Below are 15,448 nucleotides of genomic sequence, written 5' to 3' on the forward strand. Positions count from 1 at the left end.
ACTGATGTTTAGTTTCATGAGCATTTTTCCCAAACATAACATCACATCAGCTCTTAAATGAATGATTTTTCATTTAAAAAGTTTTGGATACTAACAAAAAAACATTAGGTGCAGTTTTGGTAATAACTTATAGAGATTAAAAGAGACAAGAAAGACAAATCACAAGACAAAGAAATAATCCATTTATTTCTATCACCAGTGAATTTTTTAAAAAATTGACATTTATAGTGCTGGCTAATAAGTACCCTGTGACATATATAAAATATTTTTCCCAACTAGGTTTCTAAATAATTGTGTATGGAATTTAGAAAACCAGTTTCCAATGACAATTTTTGTAAGCAATAATGTTTTTTTAAGGAAATACTTATGCTTTATATGTCAAAATATCATATCCTGGGGCAAGCTCTGTGGTGCCACAGGTTGAATTGCAACCAGCCATGCTTATATCTAATACAGTCTCAAGTTTGAGTTCTGGCTCACTCATTTCAGAACCAGCTCCCTGTTAGTGTGTCTGCATAATCAGCAGAAGATGATTCATATCCCTGAACCATTCACCCATTTAGGAAACATGGAGGAAGCCCATGGCTCCCGGCTTCAGCCTTGCCCAGCCTTGACTCTTGTGACCATTTGGGAAAGAGAGGATAGAAGATTCTCCCTCTCATCTCCCCCCCCCCGAAATGATACCTTTCAACATAACAAATAAATCTTTCATAAAAACCTAATGGTGGGCAAGCAGGGCGGGGCGGGGCTGAGCGAGGTGGGCGGGCTCCTGAAGGTTCCAGAGGCTCTGCGTGTGAGAGGCGGGCCGCGCACAGTGGGGTGCACACGCAGGCCGCGGGTTGGTGCAAGGAGTGAGCGCGCTCGGGGTGGCGTTTCCTGTTCCTGTCGCTCGCGCTGCTGCAGCTTGGGCCTTGGGCCTGCCCCCGCCGGACCATGGCTTCGGCTTTGGAAGAGCTACAGAAGGATCTAGAAGAGGTGAAGGTGTTGCTGGAAAAGACTACCAGAAGAAGAGTCCGTGATGCCCTTACAGCAGAGAAGTCCAAGATTGAGACAGAGATCAGGAACAAGGTGCAACAGAAGTCACAGAGCAAAGCAGAACTTGACAACGAGAAGCCGGCTTCTGTGGTTGCTCCCATCACAGCGGGCTATACAGTGAAGATCAGTAATTACGGATGGGATCAGTCAGATAAGTTTGTGAAAATCTACATTACTCTAACTGGAGTTCATCACGTTCCCACGGAGAACGTGCAGGTGCATTTCACAGAGCGGTCATTTGATCTTTTGGTAAAGAACTTAAATGACAAGAATTACTCCATGATCCTGAACAATCTGTTGAAACCTATCTCAGTGGAAGGCAGTTCAAAAAAAGTCAAGACTGACACAGTTCTTATCTTATGTAGAAAAAAAGCAGAGAACACCCGATGGGACTACCTGACTCGGGTTGAAAAAGAATGCAAAGAAAAAGAAAAGTCCTCCTACGACACAGAAACAGACCCTAGTGAAGGACTGATATGAATGTGCTGAAGAAGATTTATGAAGATGGAGACGACGACATGAAGCGAACTATCAATAAAGCCTGGGTGGAGTCGAGAGAGAAGCAAGCCAAAGGAGACACGGAATTTTGAGACTGGAGTCCTGTTGGAACTGTGCTGTGGAAGTGCTGACCTTTCCAACAAGGGAGTGTTGCTGAGCTGCATATGTCACTTGACAGATAATACTCACATACCCTTTAAGGAAAGGCAATGAATTCTCCGTTTCTTACTGGAAGATTTATTTAAATAAAATGTGCTTATTAAAAAAAAAATCTAATGGCCCAGATTTAATTGATAGACATAAGCATAACAAGTGGGCAAACATATAAAAACTTTAAACATATCTTAACTCAAAATTGCCTGGACTTTTTAATTATGAAAACATTATTATTACTGGAAGAAAAAATTAATAACTTGGGAGGAGAAATAAAAATGAGCTAACAGAAACTGAAGTGCAGACCATTACAATTGTATCAAAATGAATATTAAAATCCCAAAAATGTTATAACAAAGGTCATACCCTCTATCACAGAATTAAATAAGCAGGTCAGGGGAAAAGTGCTGTAGTGCAGTGGATTAAGACTCCAATATGTATGCCTTCATTTATCATTGAGATTCCTGGATAGGGTATGACATATTTTGCTCTCCTGATCAGCTTCCTGCTAATGTAATTTAGAGGCAGAAAATCATGGCCTATCAGTCCCAAAGAGACAAATATCATTTTTTTTCCATGATCGGTGACAACTAACTGAGCACCAAAGGGGAAACCTGTGGAAGTGAAATGGACACTATGAGAAACAGTGACTTGATCAGCTCTTGTGCTGACTGTTGATGGACAATGTAATACTTTATCCTTTTTAGTATTTGTTGTTGTAGTACTAGTGGTTGAACTCTGTAATTAACACACAGTTATTCTTAGGTGTTTAAATCTTAACTGAAAAGTGATCCCAGTTAAATATAAGAATGAGAAAAAGAGAGGGAGGAGATGTACAATTGGGGACATGCTCAATCGGACTTGCCCCAAATGGTGGAGTTAGAATCCTGCCAGGGGATTCCAATACAATCCCATCAAGGTGGCATGTACCAATGCCATATCACTAGTCCAGGTGATAAATTTCAGTTCACAATTGATCACACTGATAGATGTAAGAGTCAAAGGGATCACACAAACAAGATAAGTGTCTGCTAATACTAAATGATAGAATCAAAAAGGGAGAGAATGATCCAACATGGGAAGCGGGATACATAGCAGACTCATAGAATGGCAGATGTCCTAAATAGCACTCTGGCCTCAGAATCAGCCCTTAAAGTGTTTGGATCTGGCTGAAGAGCCTATGAGAGTATTTTAGGCATGGAAAGCCAAGACACTCTAAAAAAAAAAAAGAAGGAGACGACCTAAATGAAGGATCTCAGTGAGTATGATCCCAGTGGAATGAACGGGGCCATCAACGTAGGAGGTACCTTTCTCTGAAGGGAGGAGAGAACTTCCACTTTAACTATGACCCTGTCAGAATAAGATCAAAGTCAGTGAACCCTAAAGGCTTCCATAGCCCTGGCAACTCATGACTAGAGCCTAGGGAGATTACTGACGCCATAAACAAGAGTGTTAAATTGTTAAATCAATATCAGGAGTCACTGTGTACTTACATCCCATGTGGGATCTGTCCTTAATAGGTTGTCCAATGTGAAGTAATGATATAGCTAGTACTGAAACAGTATTTTTACACTTTGTGGTTATGTGTGGGTGCAAACTGATGAAATCTTTACTTAGTATATACTGAATCGATCTCCTGTATATAAAGATAATTGAAAATGAAAAAAAAAAAACCTTGGTGTTAAATTGGAAATTACATAGAAAATTAATCATTTTTTAAAAAAATATCATGTAGGATCTCTGTCATTAATGTGTTGTACACTGTTATTTAATGCTATAACTAGTACTCCAACAGTATTTTTTCACTTTGTGTTGCTATGTGAGGGCAAACTGTTGAAATCTTTATATATACTAAACTGATTTTCTGTATATAAAGAGAATTGAAAATGAATCTTGATGTGAATGGAAGGGGAGAGGGAGCGGGAAAGGGGAGGGTTGCGGGTGGGAGGGAAGTTATGGGAGGGGGGAAGCCATTGTAATCCATAAGCTGTACTTTGGAAATTTATATTCATTAAATAAAAGATAAAAAAAGAAAATGATGGCCTATATAATTGGTTTCCTGCCATCTACATGAACATCTCAGATGGAGCTTCTGGCTGATGGCTTAGGATTTCTTAGCTCCAGTTGCTGGGGAAATTATGTGGGTGAAAAAACATATAGAATTTTACAGCTCCATCTTTCTTTGCCTATAAAATAAATCTTTAAAAATTAAAAAAATATGACTACGAAAATATATGCCACACCTGTTCAAAAATAAAAGCTAAATTTAGATCACCAGAAACATCAACAAAATCTGTGAAATGTAACCTATAAAAGGATAATGGCCAAATCTTGCCTTAAATTTTTTCTGAAAATAATGTTCACATAAAGAATGTGGTAAAGTTACAATTTCACAGGGTTGATAACATCACACTGAAAAAGATAACGTAGCAGGGTCTGGCATCTAAGTACTGAGGACACACAATCATGGTAGATATATTGTCAAAACAGAAACAAAAAATGGTAGGAGATGCAAATGTAATAAACTATAGATTGTGATCACTGTGAGAGAAATAAGCAATTTGTTAAGCAACAGTAAGGGTTGAGTTATTGATTTAATGGTTCAAGACAGTATCCTCTATGGGCACCAGATAATCCACATCTGATCCAACTCCCTGCTAAGTACCTGGGAAAAGCAGTGGAATATGGCCTAAGGGTTTGGGCCTTTGCCACTCATCTGGGAAACTCAGATAAAACTCCTAGCTTTCAGCTTGGGTCAGCCTTGGCTGCTGCAGACAACTGGGTGGTGAACCAGCAGACAGAAGATGGAAAATTCTCTCTCTCTCTCTCTCTCTCTCTCTCTCCTCCCTCTCTCCTTCTCCCACTTCCCTTTTCCTCCTTCCTTATCAATAACTCTAATTTTGAAATAAATAAAACTTTAATAAAAGGAATAAGGGCTAAAAAACCAATGTTGGACAAGGTGATAAAAGTAGTCCATTATAATTGCATTGAAAGGGGAAAATTAATGACATCTTTCCCAGGAAATATAAATTAAGCATATATAATGGGGTTAAAGATGGCAAACAGGGAGGGAGGTTACTTATTTAGTCCAAGAAAAGATAGTTTAATAAAAGTGGAAATAGTCTAGTCTCAGGGAAAAGTTAGGGGGAAAATGGCAGAGGAAGCTATTAAAAAATTGGAGGGACACAGTGGACCTATGTGGAGGGTGCGGGCACCCATGGCTTGGGATCCCAGGAGCAGAGAACCTCTGCACCAGCACTGGAAAGTGAGGTGAGATGAGACTGGAGTAGCCCCAGACACTTGAGAAAAAGTGGCATGCAGAGCCTAGTAGGAATGAGGCTTGAAGCCCCATATGGGAAAATACACCAGTCTAACTAGAGGAGAAAAAAAACAAAAGAGATAGTATGGACACGATTCTCTCTATCCAATCATCTCACAAAGGTATATGAGCTGATAAAGTGGGCCCCATTTTGGACATATGTAACAGCTGTGCCAGCTTGTGTCTGCACAAAACAATCAGCTGATCAGAGAAACCTGACTCTGGTGGGAAGTAATAACAGGAGACTAAGACCTAGTGAATGTGTGGAGCTTCTGAACTTGGACTGTCAAAAAACAAAAACAAACCAAAAAAAAAAAAGAAACAAAAAACAAAAAACTGAGGGTAGAACTCATGGTGTGGCTGAGACTGTGAGTAGTGTTGGTGAGAGATGTCCCAAGCTCGGGCAGCCCTGGCTACCCGGTAAGAGACATTGCAGGAGAATCTGAACTTACACTGAAGACTGCACACATCCTTTGTGTGGTCCTAGAACAGATGAATATTATACCCACTGGGGCTAGTGCTCAGTCACTGATTGTCATCGACAAGAAGAGCTAAGCTGAGCAGAATTACTTCCCTTCTGATTAAGAGAGACAGAGAGAGAAAAAATTTTCCACAGCAAAACAGGGGGACTTCAACTACACTTTCTGCAATAGACAGATCAACCAGACAGTAAATCAACAAGGAAACAGCAGATTTAATAGACACCATAGACCAAAAGGATATCTACAGAACTTTTCATCCTATACTTAAAGAATACACATTCTTCTCAACAGTGCATGAGACTTTCTCTAGGATTGACCACATACTAGGCCATAAAGAAAGCCTCAGCAAATTCAAAAGAATTGAAATCATACCATGCATCCTCTCAGACCACAGTGGAATAAAGCCAGAAATTAGCAACTGAGGAATCCCTAGAGCACATGCAAACACATGGAGACTGAACAACATGCTCCTGAATGAACATTGGGTCAGAGAAGAAATCAAAAGAGAGATAAAAAACTTTCTGGAAGCAAATGAAGATAACAACACATGAAAACTTATGGGCTACAGCAAAAGCAGTGTTAAGAGGAAAGTTTATAGCAATAGGTGCATGCATAAAGAAATTGGAAATGCACCACATAAATGAGTTATCAATGCATCTCAAGAATTAGAAAAACTACAGCAAACCAAACCCAAAACTAGGAGAAGAGAAATAATTAAAATTAGAGAAGAAATCACAAATTTGAATCCAAATAAAAATTAACAAAAGATCAGCAAAACAAAGAGCTGATTTAAAAAAAATTAACACACCATTAACCCAAATAAACAAAAAGGAGAGAGAAGACACCAATCAATAAAATTAAAGATGAAAAAGGGTATATGGCCGGTGCCGTGGCTTAACAGGCTAATCCTCCACCTAGCGGTGCTGGCACACTGAGTTCTAGTCCCGGTCAGGGTGCCAGATTCTGTCCCAGTTGCCCCTCTTCCAGGCCAGCTCTCTGCTATGGCCCAGGAGTACAGTGGAGGATGGCCCAAGTGCTTGGGCCCTGCACCCCATGGGAGACCAGGAGAAGCACCTGGCTCCTGCCTTCGGATCAGCATGGTGTGCTGGCCGCGGTGGCCATTGGAGGGTGAACCAATGGCAAAGGAAGACCTTTCTCTCTGTCTCTCTCTCTCACTGTCCACTCTACCTGTAAAAAAAGAAAGAAAAAAAAAGAAAAAGGGTATATAACAACAGACACCACAGAAATAAAAAGAGGTATCAGAAGTTACTACAAAGACTTGTATGCCAACTAACTGGGAAATCTATCAGAAATGGAGATTCCTGGACACATACAACTTACCTAAATTCAACAATGAAGACAGAGAAAACCTAAACAGACCCATTAACCAAGTCAGAACCTCCCAACAAAGAAAAGCCCAGGACTGCATGGATTCACTGCTGAATTTTACCAGACATTTAAAGAATAACTAATACCAACTTTTCTCAAACTATTCAAAACAATTGAAAGAGAAGGGATCCTCTCAAATTCTTTCTATGAAGCCAGCATCACATTAATTTCTAAACCAGAAAAAGATGGAGGAGAGGCCGGCGCCGTGGCTCAACAGGCTAATCCTCCACCTTGCGGCGCCGGCACACCAGGTTCTAGTCCCGGTTGGGGCACCGATCCTGTCCCGGTTGCCCCTCTTCCAGGCCAGCTCTCTGCTGTGGCTAGGGAGTGAAGTGGAGGATGGCCCAAGTCCTTGGGTCCTGCACCCCATGGGAGACCAGGAGAAGCACCTGGCTCCCGCCATCGGAACAGCGCGGTGCGCCGGCCGCAGCACGCTACCGTGGCGGCCATTGGAGGGTGAACCAACGGCAAAGGAAGACCTTTCTCTCTGTCTCTCTCTCTCACTGTCCACTCTGCCTGTCAAAAAAAAATATGGAGGAGAAAAAAAATAGAAATCAATTTACCTAATGAACATAGACAAAAAGATCCTCAATAAAATTCTGGCCAATAGAATTCAACAACACATCAGAAAGATCATCCACCCAGACCAAGTGGGATTTACCCCTCTTAGGCAGGGGTGGTTCAACATTCACAAATCAATCAATGTGATACAACACATTAACAAAATGCAGAGGATTGGCCAGCGCTGAAGCTCAATAGGGTAATCCTCCCCCTGCAGCACTGGCACACCAGGTTCTAGGCCTGGTTGCTCCTCTTCCAGTCCAGCTCTCTGCTGTGGCCTGGGAGTGCAGTGGAGGATGGCTCAAGTGCTTGGGCCCTGCACCCACATGGGAGACCAGGAGAAGCACCTGGCTCCTGGCTTTGGATCAGTGTGGTGTGCCAGCTGCAGCATGCCAGCCACAGTGGCCATTGGAGGGTGAACCAATGGAAAAGGAAGACCTTTCTCTTTGTCTCTCTCACTGTCCACTCTGCCTGTCAAAAAAATTTTAAAAATATAAAAAAATACAGAGGATAAACCATATGATTATCTCAATAGATACAAAGAAAGCATTTGATAAAATACAACACCCTTTCATGATGAAAACCCTAAGCAAATTCAGTTTTTAAGGAACATTCATCAACACAATCAAGGTGATTTATGGCAAACCCATGGCCAGCATTATATTGAATGGGGAAAAGTTGGAAGCATTTCCACTGAGATCCAGTACCAGAAAGGGATGCCCACTCTCACCATTGCTATCAATATAGTCCTGGAAGTCTTAGCCAGAGCCATTGGGCAAGAAAAAGAAATTAAAGTTATACAAATTAGGAAGGAGGAAGTCAAACTATCCCTTTTGCAGATGATATGATTCTTCATATTGTAACTTGTAGAAGAGTTTGCCAAAGTAGTAAGACATAAAATCAATGCACAAAAATCAACAACCTTTGTATACACAGACAATGCCACAGCTGAAAAGAAACTTCTAAGATCAATCCCATTCAGAATAGCTATAAAAAATCAAATATCTTGGAATGAACTTAACCAAAGATGTTAAAGACCTCTATGATTAGACTTATAAAACTTTAAAAAAGAAAAAGAAGGAAATAAAAAAAAAACTGGAAAAATATTCCATGTTCATGGATTGGAAGAATCAATATCATTGAAATGTCCATTCTCCCAAAAGCACTTTGTAATTTCAATGTGATACCAATCAAAATGCCAAAGACATTTTTCTCAGATCTGGAAAAAAATGACAGTGAAATTCATATGGAGGCACAGGAGACCTCAAATAACTAAAGAAATCTTGTACAACCAATAGAGCAGGACGCATCACAATGCCAGATTTCAAGACATACCACAGGGCAGTTATAACCAAAACAGCATGATACTGGTACAGAAACAAAAGGGTAGACCAGTGGAACAGAATGGAAACACCAGAAATCAATCAAAACATCTATAACCAACTTATCATTGATCCAGGATCTAAAGCAATTCCTGGAGAAAGAAAAATTTTCTCAGCCGGTGGTGCTGGGAAATCTGGATTTCAACATGCAGAATTATGAAACAAGACTCCTAACTTACATCTTACACAAAAATCCACTCAACATGGATTAAAGATCCAAATCTATGACCCAGCACCATCAAATTATTAGAGAATATAGAAGAAACTCTTCAAGATATAGGCACAGGCAAAGACTTATTTAAAAACATCCCAGGGCTGGTGCTGTGGCTCAATAGGCTAACCCTCTGCCTGCAGCGCTGGCACCCCAGGTTCTAGTCCCAGTCAGTGTGCCGGATTCTGTCCCGGTTGCCCCTCTTCCAGGCCAGCTCTCTGCTGTGGCCAGGGAGTGCAGTGGAGAATAGCCCAAGTGCTTTGGCCTTGCACCTGCATGAGAGACCAGGAGAAGCACCTAGCTCCTGCCTTCAGATCAGCATGGTGTGCCAGCCACAGTGCGCCAGCCGCAGCAGCCATTGAGGGGTGAACCAATGGCAAAGGAAGACCTTTCTTTCTGTCTCTGTCTCTCTCACTGTCCACTCTGCCTGTCAAAAAAAATATATCCCAGAGGCACAAGCAGTCAAAGACAAAATTAACAATTGGCATTACATCAAATTAAGAAGTTTCTGTACTGTAAAAGAAACAGTGAGGAAAGTGAAGAGGCAAACAACAGAAAGGGGAAAAATATTTGCAAATTATGCAACTGATAAAGGATTAATAACCAGAATCTAAAGGGCAAGCACCATGTCTCACTAGGTTAATCCTCTGCCTATGGTGCTGGCATACCATATGGGTGCCCAGTTCTAGTCCCAGTTGCTCCTCTTCCAGTCCAACTGTGCGGTGGCCCAGGAAGGCATTTGAGAATGGCCCAAGTGCTTGGGCCCCTGCACCTGCATGGGAGACCAGGAATAAGTACCTGGCTCCTGGCTTTGGATCGGTGTAGCTCTGGCCATAGCAGCCATTTGGGGGCTGAACCAACAGAAAGAAGAACTTTCTCTCTGTCTCTCTGTCTCTCTCACTGTCTAACTCTATCTGTCAAATAAATAAATAAATAAATATATAATAACCAGAATCTACAAAGTTATCAAGAAAATTTGAGACAACAAAAGAAACAACCCACTTAAGAGATGGGCCAAAGACCTAAATAGACATTTTTTTCAAAAGAGGAAATCCAAATGGGCAACAGACAAATGAAAAAATTTTCAGGGTCACTAGCCATTAGTAAAATGCAAATCAAAACCATAATAAGTTTCACCTCACCCCGGTTCAAATGGCTTACATACAGAAATCAACTAACAACAGGTGCTGGTAAGGATGTGGGGAAAAGGCACATTAATACACTGTTGGTGGGATTGAAAACTGGCAAAGCCACAGTTTGGAGATTCCTCACAAACCTGAATTTAGAACTACCACACAACACGCCATCCCACATTTTGGAATTTACCTAAGGGGAATTAAATTAGCAAACAAAAAAGCCATCTGAACATTAATGTTTATTGCAGCTCAATTCACAATAGCTAAGACCTGGAATCAACCTAAATGTCCATCAACAGAAGATTGGATAAAGAAATAATGGGATATATACTCTATAGAATATTACACAGTGGAAAAAATGAAATCCAATCATTTGCAACAAAATGGAGGAATCTGGAAAGCATCATGCTGAATTAAGCCAGTCCCAAAGGGACAGATATCATGTGCTCTCCCTTATGTGTGACAACTAACTGAGCACCTAAAAGGAAAGCTGTAGAAGTGAAACTGATACTATGAGAAACAACGATTGTATCATCCCTTGTTTTGACTGTCGAGGAACAGGTTACTCTTTATTCTTTTTAGTATTTTCTTTTTCTAATTATTACCATTGGCTGAACTCTTTAATTAATACACAATTATTCTTAGGTGGTTAAAGTTAATTGAAAATTGATAGCTGTTAAAAAAATAGAGTGGGGGCCGGTGCCGTGGCTCAATAGGCTAATCTTCCACCTGTGGCGCCAGCACCCTGGGTTCTAGTCCCAGTTGAGGTGCCGGATTCTGTGCTGGTTGCTCATCTTCCAGTCCAGCTCTCTGCTGTGGCCCAGGATTGCAGTGGAGGATGGCCCAAGTGCTTGGGCCCTGCACCTGCATGGGAGACCAGGAGGAAGCACCTGGCTGCTGGCTTCAGATCAGTGTGGTGCACCAGCCTCAGCATGCCGGCTGCAGAGGGAGGTGAACCAGCGGACATTGGGGGTGAACCAATGGAAATGGAAGACCTTTCTTTCTGTCTCTCTCTCTCTCTCTCATTGTCCACTCTGCCTGTTAAAAAATGATAAAATAAATAAAAAATAGAGTGGGAATAAGAGAGGAAGAAGTTGTACAGCTTGGCACATGCTCACTTACCCCTAATTAGAGCTAAAGGCATGCCATGGGACTTCAAATCCCATTAAGTTGGAAGATACCAATGCAGTGTTACTAGTGAAAGTGATCAATTTAAGTTTATAATTGATCATATAGATAGTAATAAGTGTCAAAGGGAACACATAGATAAGACCAGTGTCTGTGATAGAATTAAAAGGGAGAGAATGACCCAACATGGGATGTGGAATACACAGCAGACTCATATCATTGCAAATGCCCTAAACAGCACTCTGGCCTCAGAATCAGCCCTTAAGGCATTCAAATCTGTCTAAAAAGCCCATGATAGTTTTTCAGGCATGGAAAGCCAAGACACTGTGGCAAAAAAAAAATGACCTATATAGAAGATCTCTGTGAGTGAGATCCCAGCAGAGAGAACAGGCCATCAAAGAAACAGGCATCTTTCTCCAAAGGGAAGAGAGAACTTCCACTTTGATTATGGTCTTACCTAAATAAGGTCAGAATTTGAACTCAAGAGGCTTCCATATCTTTGGCAGCTCATGACAAGAGGCTCTTGTGATTACTGACATCATAAATAAGAGTGGCAATTGTTAAATCAACAACAAGAGTCACTGTGCACTTACTCCCTATGTAGGATCTCTGTTTTTAATGGTTTATACTATGCAAATTAATGGTAAAACTAGTATTCAAATAGTGCTTTATACTATTGAGGTGGATTGAGGAAGGGAGAAAAGTGTGATCATATTTCTTGAATTGTATCTATAAACCACATGAAAACTTCTCTCTATAGTAATAAAAATTTAAAATGAAACAAAATTCATTTGTCATTACTCTGAGAGGAAAATTGAAACAGTAATTGCTCAAGAAGGAGATATGAGATGATAAAACAAAGTAGATCAATACAAGTACATTGAAAAAAGGAAATAAAAATATTTTGGCAAATATAACTCTAAGATCATATAACTTACCACAATAACTTGATTTTATAACCACAACTATTCTAAAGAAAATATTCATTTAGAATTATTCTATTGAAACTTTCAAAATTGAAGATAAGAATCTCGAAAATCAGAAACGGTAAACATTCGCTAACCACAAGAATGAATTATCAGAATTTTCAGATGAATCTAGGCTGTCTCTGAAAATGTGTGTCCATGATGATTGCCAGCAAGAACTTTAGTATTTGGATGGAATTGATAATTTCATAAAGAAAAGGCCAACCATGATGACCATGCATTCACAGTACTAGGACTGGCTTACAATATAAAGTTAAAGAGATATATAGGTGTAAGCAATGAACTCAAATGCAAAAGCAAATAAATAGGATGTTGTGAAATAAAGTATATTATGATTAGTATGAAAAAATGAATAGTTTTTAGTAGCAATGAAATTTAGTAGAATGAAGAAAAAGACACTTTTGAAAACTAGACTATTGAGGCTGGCATTGTGACATAATGGATAAAGTCACTGTCCACAGTGCTGGCATCCCAAATGGGTACCAATTCAAGTCCTGGTTGCTCCTCTTCTGATCTAGCTTCCCCTACTGGGAAAACACTAGCTGATGGACCAATTCCTTGGCCCTTGTATCCATGTGGATGACATGGAAAAGTTCTCTGGGCTGTGGATTCAACCTGGCTTGGCCATAGCCATGGCCGGCATTTGAGGAGTGAACCAGGATGGAAGATCTTTCTCTTTCTGTTTTTTAATATTTTATTTATTTATTTGACAGGTAGAGTTACAGACAGTGAGAGAGAGAGAAACAGAGAGAAAGGTCTTCCTTCCGTTGAAACACTCCCCAAATGGTCACAATGGCTGGAGCTGTGCCAATCCAAAGCCAGGAGCCAGGAGCTTCCTCCTGGTCTCCCATGTGGGTGCTGGGGCCCAGGAACCTGGGCCATCCTTCACTGCTATCCCAGGCCACAGCAGAGAGCTGGACAGGAAGAGGAATGGACAGGACTAGAACTGGTGCCTATATGGGATGACAGCACAGCAGGTGGAGGATTAACCTACTGCACCACTGCACTGGGCCCATATCTTTTTCTTTCTTCTCTCTCTCCCTCTCTCTCTCTTACTCTTACTCTCACTATCTGTCTCCCTCTCACCCTGTATCTCTGCCTTTCAAATAAATAAAATATTTTTAAAAGTATACCATTATAGTTAATATAAAAAGAAAAAATAAATAAAAGCTTTTTTTAGGAATGGTTAATCAAATAAAAAAGCACCTGCTAAAATAAAAACACCAGTACCAACCAACACGGAAAATGGGATACACAGCAGACTCATAGAATAGCAGATGTCCTAAACAGCACTCTGGCCTCAGAATCAGCCATCAAGGCATTCAGATCCAGCTAAAAAGCCCATGAGAGTTTCACAGGCATGGAAAGCCAAGACATTCGGGCAAAAAAATGACCTAAATGAAAGATCTCTGTGAGATCCCAGCAGAAAAAATGGACCATCAAAGAAGGACGTACCTTTCTCTGAAGGGAGGAGAGAACCTCCACTTTGACTATAGCCTTGTCTAAATGAGATCAGAGTTAGCAAACTCAAAAGGCTTCCATAGCCTTGGCAACTCATGAAAAAAGCCTCAGGTAATTACTGATGCCATAAACAAGAGTATAAATTCATAAATCAACAACAGGAGTCACTGTGCACTTACTCCTCATGTAGGATCTTGGTCCTTAATGTGCTGTACTATGTGAATTAACAATATAGCTAGTACTCAAATAGTACTTTACACTTTGTGTTTCTGGGTGGGTGAAAACTGTTGAAATATTAACTTAGTATATACTAAATTGATCTTCAGCAGGATCAGGAGATGGGATGGTTGCAGGTGGGAGGGAGGTTATGAGGGGAAAAGGCCACTGTAATTCAATGACTGTACTTTGGCAATTTATATTTATTACATAAAAGTTAAAAAATAAAAATAAAAATACCAGTAAAATATCTGTATTTGGATCTAACCTACTGAGATTTAAAAAAAAAAAAAAACTCAAAGGTGATGGAACGGTTCCATAATGATTCACAATTACCATGAAATCTGATGCCTTGAAGTGGGTAATGATCAGATTTTCCTAAAATGGCTCTGAAAAACTGTACATAAAAGTTCCCAGAACAGAGGGGGCAGAGCCAAGATGGCGGATAGTGAGGACGTGCGACGATAGTCTGGGAAAATTTAGTTTCATAAAAGTGGAATTACTGTAGCCTCAGGAAAAGACTCAAGAAAAAAAACTGCAGAGGAAACACTTCCAGATGTAGTGGATGTGACACAAAGGATCTACAGGGAGCCCACCACGTAGAAGCCCCGCTGTGGGAGCCGAGCTGCAGAATCTCGCCAGCGCGGGAACCAGAGGTAGGACAAAAGCCTCAGAAACCCGAGACATTGGTGGGGAAAGGCAGAGGCCTCTCTCTCCACTTGAGCAAAACAAAGAGAAGCACCATTTTACATATATAAAGCAGCAACAAGGACACAAACTCAGTAACTTTGGGTCTATGGTGAAATTGAGAACACATTGAGGGCTGCATAAACTCTTTGTGTGGTCCCAGGGGTAGATCAAACGAATACTCACAGAGGTCAGATTTCAACTACCCTCAATTCCACTCAGCTGTGCAGAATTACTTCCCAACAAAGTCAAAAAAAAAAAAAAAGAGAGAGAGAAAGATCCAGCAAGGAACAAGGGAGAGAACAATCTGGGAGACTCACTTTTTGCAGAGCAAGGAAGACACTATGATGCCCCCAAATGAACAAGGCACACCAATGCAAGATTATGAAGATGAAGAGATAGAGGAAATGAAAGAAGCAGATCTCAAAAAATTGATAAGAACATTAAGAAGTTCTCAAAAACAAATTCTGGAACTACAGAAATCTTTAATGGACAAGATAGAAAATCTCTCTCGTGAAAATGAAATATTAAGGAGGAATCAAAATGAAATGAAACAACTAGTGGAACAAGAAACTGTGATAGTGACGAGAATGAAGAATTCAATAGATCAAATGACAAACACATTAGAGAGCCTTAAAAACAGAATGGGCAAGCAGAAGAGAGAATATCAGACTTAGAAGACAGAGAACAGGAAAGGAAACAATCAAATCAAAGAAAAGAAGAAGAAATCAGAAATCTAAAAAATACTGTAAGGAATCTACAGGATACTCTTAAAAAACCCAACATTCGGGTTCTAGGAGTACC

At 40.4% G+C, this 15,448-nt stretch overlaps 1 pseudogene; it reads left to right on the top strand.

Moving 5' to 3' along the window:
• The first annotated feature begins 877 nt into the window (after positions 1–877).
• On the top strand, positions 878–1,785 carry LOC133754821 (calcyclin-binding protein-like; annotated as a pseudogene).
• The last annotated feature ends 13,663 nt before the right edge of the window (positions 1,786–15,448 follow it).

Source organism: Lepus europaeus, unplaced genomic scaffold, assembly GCF_033115175.1.
Source record: "Lepus europaeus isolate LE1 unplaced genomic scaffold, mLepTim1.pri SCAFFOLD_29, whole genome shotgun sequence".
Taxonomy (NCBI): domain Eukaryota; kingdom Metazoa; phylum Chordata; class Mammalia; order Lagomorpha; family Leporidae; genus Lepus; species Lepus europaeus.